The following is a 6,728-nucleotide window of genomic DNA, read 5'->3' as shown; positions in this document are numbered from 1 at the left end:
GCCCCTTCTCTATCACCGCTTGGATGTGCTGACGCCACACCCTGCAGTCGTTGGTGGCATGGGAGAGCGAGTTGTGCCATTTGCAGTATGGCTTTCCGTTCAGCTCTTGCGCCGTGGGGAACTTGAGACCTTCAGGGATCGTCAACTGTTTCTCCTTGAGCAGGAGGTCGAAGATTTGTTCAGTCTTGGTCACGTCAAAATCAAATCCCCTGGGCGGCCCTGGTGGCTTTACCCATTTGCAGGACACGGGGGTTCCTCCCCGAGTCCACTCAGCCACTGCTACTTCTTGGTCTCCCGCAGGAACTTCGTCTTCCTTTGCATCGACCAGGACTACTGCACGCTTGAACTTGTCTTGGTACAGGTCCGGGTGGCGCTGTTCATATGCTGATAGTTTCTGAACCATGTGCGCCAGCGAGGGATAATCTGCTTGGGAGGCCATGTCCTTGAGCTGTGTTGCAAGGCCAGCTACTGCCAACTCGACTGCTTCCTTTTCAGTTATACGAACCGAATAACATCGGTTCCTAAGATTCCTGAAGCGCTGGATGTACTCTGTCACCGTTTCTCCGCGCTTCTGACGTAGTTGTGCTAGATCGGCAATGCTAGACTCGGAAGCTTCTGAATGGTATTGCATATGGAACTGTTCTTCCAATTGCTTCCAGGACCGGATGGAGTTTGCTGGCAAAGAGGTGTACCATCCGAAAGCCGATCCCGTGAGGGATTGTGAGAAGAGCCTCACGCGTAGCTGATCCGACACTGAAGCCGGTCCTAGTTGCGCCAAATATCGGCCGACGTGCTCGATGGAGCTGGAGCCATCTGATCCACTGAATTTGGAGAAGTCAGGGAGCCGATATTTAGGTGGCAGTGGGATCATCTCGTACTCGTCGGGGTACGGCTTGGAATAGCCGATTGCCCTTCTTTTCGGCACCATGCCGAACTGGTCTCTCGCATGGTGCGATCTGATCCGCCGTGTCGGGCTGCAGGAGTTGCACTCTGAAGATTCGCCGGGGTGGCGTACTTAGCCAGCCATGTTTGCTTTTCCAGCTCTGAGCCAACTGCAGGAGCTGGGCTCTGGAGTTTCGTCGGGGTGGCGTACTTAGTTAGCCACGTCTGCTTCTCAAGCTCTGTCGCTGACATTCCTCCTGTTTTCGCCGGAGTCCCTGATGTTGTGGCCTGGTTTGAGAGTGCCCAGTTGCCACAATCTGGCACATACGTGCATGCGTATCCTTGAGGGATCTCCTTAGGCGCCTCAGCCAAGAACTGGTAGTCACTAGGGTCACCACCGATCTTGTAGACGACGAATGCCGGTGTAGCCGGCACTTCAGCTGGTGCTGCCAACGCATATGGCAGCGGTGGACGGGACTGGAGTGGCAACTCTCCTTGATGCGTCCCGAGAGCTGGTCCTGACGGCGAGTACTGGTGGCTCATGATCTCCTGGATCACGCGCAGAGCGACACGCTCCAACACGTTGACCAGGTTTTCAGAGTGGCGGTGTAGCGAGTGAGCCACCAAGTAGTTGATCTCCTGCCGCAGGCCCCTGGTGCGTTCCTCCGACGGGGCAGAGAGGTCTATCCCATTGAGTGCACCTTGCGGTGAGAATCCCTTCCATCTGATGCCATGGGAACGGGTTCTCTGAAAAGAGCCGATGAGGTCGGCTTCGAGGGTGACCTTGATCTCGTCATATCTCTTCTTGAGCTCGTCAGGCAGCTCCTCGTAGGTGACTGGCGTGCCGTCCGCCATCTCAGATGTAGATGGCGATGTGGTTGATGTAGACGATGGTCCCACCGGGCGTGCCAGAATGTGTTGACTGCCAAAACCCACCGGCGGGCAGCGACGGTCAACACGGTAGAGCCGGGAAGAGCCTAGAGCTGCGGCTGGCTGAGACCCCTCCGAGCGACGGCCCGCAATGCTCTTCTGGTCACACGTCCGATGCGAAGTGCAAGGGCGTGCCACCTGACCTATACCTGGTCAGGAAGGTGATGGGGATGCCTCGCTTAGTTTCCTGCATGGCATACACGTAAACATTAAATACGAGCCTCGATCGGCTCTCAGGTTATCCTGTGAATCGGCTCAAAGAGCCGATCCAACCATGATTCGCACGGGGTGCACGAATATATGGTGGTCCTGCTTGATCAAGATAAAGCCAATGAGATCTACGACGATTTAGGGTTTTCACCGCATAATCGGATCATCCTATTCCAGGTTGGGCCTCGCGGCCACGCACGGTGATCGTAAGCCGATCCTAAACAAGGCCTAAAAACCAACGTGAAGTTGATCCTCGGAACATCCTGTTTAGGACTTGCGAACGCCACCCTACGTGCCGCTGGATCCTCCCCCCCTTTGTAAGGCCTAACTATTGCAGATATTAAACTAATCCTTGTAGAACAAGGAGCAATCGTAACGGATCAGATCTACTAAATAATGATCAAGCGGGGTGCCGCCCCCACACCTAAGATAGGTGTGAGGGCGGCTAGATATGCAAGGGTTGCACTACGTAAGCATGTTATACGAAGAACTATGCTAACCCTAACACATCTATGATAACTACGTTGCTCGCCATCAAAGACGCTTCAGTACGAGCAACGCATGAACAACGTGGAGCTTGTGCTGCCTAGATCGCAAGATGCGATCTAGGCAGCATGTCGCTTACCTGATAGAAACCCTCGAGACGAAGGAGTTGGCGATGCGCCGAGATTGGTTTGTTTGGGTTGAACGTGAGTTGTTGTTTATTCCATAAACCCTAGATACATATTTATAGTCCAGGGGACTTTCTAACGTGGGAATATCCCCACCGTGTACGAGACAAACTCTAACTTTTAATCTACGATACAATCTACTATAATTAAAGATACACGGGCAAACTAGCCCAAATTCTCCGTGCAAGGCCGCTTCAGAGATCTTCCACGTGTAATCTTCCAAGCCCATCTCTCTAACGGCCCACCTCCTGATTTGACCAAAATCTGGTGATAACAGTACTTTGCATCTTGCGGGATGGTGGGATGAAGCGACCCGGGCTAACTTTACATGACCGCGTCTCATGAGACTTGCTCCACGCTTGACATGCAACTTGTATTGCATAAGTGGCTTTGCGGGTGTATGTCTCTCTCACCATAGTTAAGATTCAATTTACTCTTTCAACTAACAATATTAGTATCACCGTTGTGGTTCATGTTCGTAGGTAGATTGGATCTTACTCGAAAACCCTAAACCACGTAAAATATGCAAACCAAGTTAGAGGCGTCTAACTTGTTTTTGCAGGGTTTGGTGATGTGATATGGCCATGATGTGATGATGATTATATTTGATGTATGAGATGTTAATTATTGTATTATGGCAACCGGCAGGAGCCTAATGGTTGTCTTTAAATTTGTTAAGACCTGCGTGTCTATTCATCATGTAATAGCTTTATTTCAAGTAGTTGTTATAGTAGCTATAAGTGACGGACAACTGATACGTCTCCGACGTATCGATAATTTCTTATGTTCCATGCCACATTATTGATGATATCTACATGTTTTATGCATACTTTATGTCATATTTATGCATTTTCCGGCACTAACCTATTAACGAGATGCCTAAGAGCCTGTTGCTGTTTTCTGCTGTTTTTGGTTTCAGAAATCCTAGTAAGGAAATATTCTCGGAATTGGACGAAATCAATGCCCAGGGGCCTATTTTTACACGAAGCTTCCAGAAGACCGGAGGACTTACGAAGTGGGGCCACGAGGCGCCGCCACAACAGGGCGGCGCAGCCCAGGAGCTGGCCGCGCGGCCCTGGTGTGTGGGGCCCTCGTGTGGCCCCCTGACCTGCCCTTCCGCCTACTTAAAGTCTTCGTCGCGAAACCCCCAGTACCGAGAGCCACGATACGGAAAACCTTCCAGAGACGCCGCCGCCGCCAATCCCATCTCGGGGGATTCAGGAGATCGCCTCCGGCACCCTGCCGGAGAGGGGAATCATCTCCCGGAGGACTCTTCATCGCCATGATCGCCTCCGGAGTGATGAGTGAGTAGTTCACCCCTGGACTATGGGTCCATAGCAGTAGCTAGATGGTCGTCTTCTCCTTATGTGCTTCATTGTCGGATCTTGTGAGCTGCCTAACATGATCAAGATCATCTATCTGTAATGCTATATGTTGTGTTTGTCGGGATCCGATGGATAGAGAATACTATGTTATGTTGATTATCAATCTATTACCTATGTGTTGTTTATGATCTTGCATGCTCTCCGTTATTAGTAGAGGCTCTGGCCAAGTTTTTACTCTTAACTCCAAGAGGGAGTATTTATGCTCGATAGTGGGTTCATGCCTCCATTAAATCTGGGACAGTGACAGAAAGTTCTAAGGTTGTGGATGTGCTGTTGCCACTAGGGATAAAACATTGATGCTATGTCCGAGGATGTAGTTATTGATTACATTACGCACCATACTTAATGCAACTGTCTGTTGTTTACAACTCAATACTGGAAGGGGTTCGGATGATAACCTGAAGGTGGACTTTTTAGGCATAGATGCATGCTGGATAGCGGTCTATGCACTTTGTCGTAATGCCCAACTAAATCTCACTATACTTATCATATCATGTATGTGCATGGTCATGCCCTCTTTATTTGTCAATTGCCCAACTGTAATTTGTTCACCCAGCATGCTATTTATCTTATGGGAGAGACACCACTAGTGAACTGTGGACCCCGGTCCTATTCTTTACATCTGAAATACAATCTACTGCAATACTTGTTCTTTACTGTTCTTCGCAAACAATCATCATCCACACTATACATCTAATCCTTTGTTACAGCAAGCCGGTGAGATTGACAACCTCACTGTTTCGTTGGGGCAAAGTACTTTGGTTGTGTTGTGCAGGTTCCACGTTGGCGCCGGAATCCCTGGTGTTGCACCGCACTACATCCCGCCGCCATCAACCTTCGACGTGCTTCTTGGCTTCTACTGGTTCGATAAACCTTGGTTTCTTACTGAGGGAAAACTTGCTGATGTGCGCATCATACCTTCCTCTTGGGGTTCCCAACGAACGTGTGTATTACACGCCATCAAGCATATTTTCTGGCGCCGTTGCCGGGGAGATTAAGACACGCTGCAAGGGGAGTCTCCACAATCCAATCTCTTTACTTTGTTTTTGTCTTGCTTTATTCTATTTACTTTCTTGTTTGCTGCATTATATCAAAACACAAAAAAATTAGTTGCTAGTTTTACTTTATTTACTGTCTTGTTCTCTATATCAAAAACACAAAAAAAAATTAGTTACTTGCATTTACTTTATTTACTTTTTGTTTATTTCGTCATGTTTCCTCCTAAGTACACTCTAAAAGACATACCGGTAGGACGTGGGTCTATAATTGGGAGAGATAATATAGAAGATTTTTCACTCATGTTAGTACCACTCAAGATTTTGAAGATAGACACTTGGTAGAACTTGCTCCTACTAATGAAATTGCGGTTGCTTCTTTAGTACACATGTTGGAAACTAAATTTGTTAATCTTAATCCTATAATCCAACACATGTTTCTCACACTCGGTGATATGGAGGAAGGGGAAAAGAAAGATTTTGTTTTAGAAACCCTTCTTAAAGAATTTGGTGGTGTAGCAAGAGAGGCTAGAAAGGTCTTTATCAAATACAATATGCTTGGCTCTTATACCAATTTTGTTAGTATCCTTGAAAAGATGGATATGGAGAGAGTAAGGTACACTAATAATATTAATGATGGTGGGGAGATTAAGACAACAATACCTTGTAAGCTCCTGGGAATGAATGACGCTCTAGAAAATAACTATGGTTGGCTTGTTCCTGAAAATTTGTTTTACGAGGATAGCAAGCCTAAGAATAATGAAAAGGGAGCCTCTGAAACTCACATAGATAAGATAAAATGCATAGTTGAGAAAACTCCCAACACCTATGTTGATGCTTCATCTCTCGATAATACTTGATACACACTTTCTGCGCCTAGCTGAAAGGCGTTAAAGAAAAGCGCTTATGGGAGACAACCCATGATTTTACTACAGTACTTTTATTTTATATTTGAGTCTTGGAAGTTGTTACTACTGTAGCAACCTCTCCTTATCTTAGTTTTGTGCATTGTTGTGCCAAGTAAAGTCGTTGATAGTAAGGTTCATACTAGATTTGGATTACTGCGCAGAAACAGATTTCTTTGCTGTCACGAATCTGGGCCTAATTCTCTGTAGGTAACTCAGAAAATTATGCCAATTTACATGCGTGATCCTCAGATATGTACGCAACTTTCATTCAATTTGGGCATTTTCATCTGAGCAAGTCTGGTGCCACTTTAAAATTCGTCTTTACGAACTGTTCTGTTTTGACAGATTCTGCCTTTTATTTCGCATTGCCTCTTTTGCTATGTTGGATGAATTTCTTTGTTCCATTAATGTCCAGTAGCCTTGTGCAATGTCCAGAAGTGTTAAGAATGATTATGTCACCTCTGAACATGTAAATTTTAATTGTGCACTAACCCTCTAATGAGTTGTTTCGAGTTTGGTGTGGAGGAAGTTTTCAAGGATCAAGAGAGGGAGATGATACAATATGATCAAGGAGAGTGAAAGCTCTAAGCTTGGGGATGCCCCGGTGGTTCATCCCTGCATATTTTAAGAAGACTCAAGCGTCTAAGCTTGGGGATGCCCAAGGCATCCCCTTCTTCATCGACAACATTATCAGGTTCCTCCCCTGAAACTATATTTTTATTCCATCACATCTTATGTGCTTTGCTT

Source organism: Lolium perenne, chromosome 3 (assembly GCF_019359855.2).
Source record: "Lolium perenne isolate Kyuss_39 chromosome 3, Kyuss_2.0, whole genome shotgun sequence".
In the NCBI taxonomy this organism is placed as follows: Eukaryota; Viridiplantae; Streptophyta; class Magnoliopsida; order Poales; family Poaceae; genus Lolium; species Lolium perenne.
Note: the sequence above shows the minus strand (reverse complement) of the source record.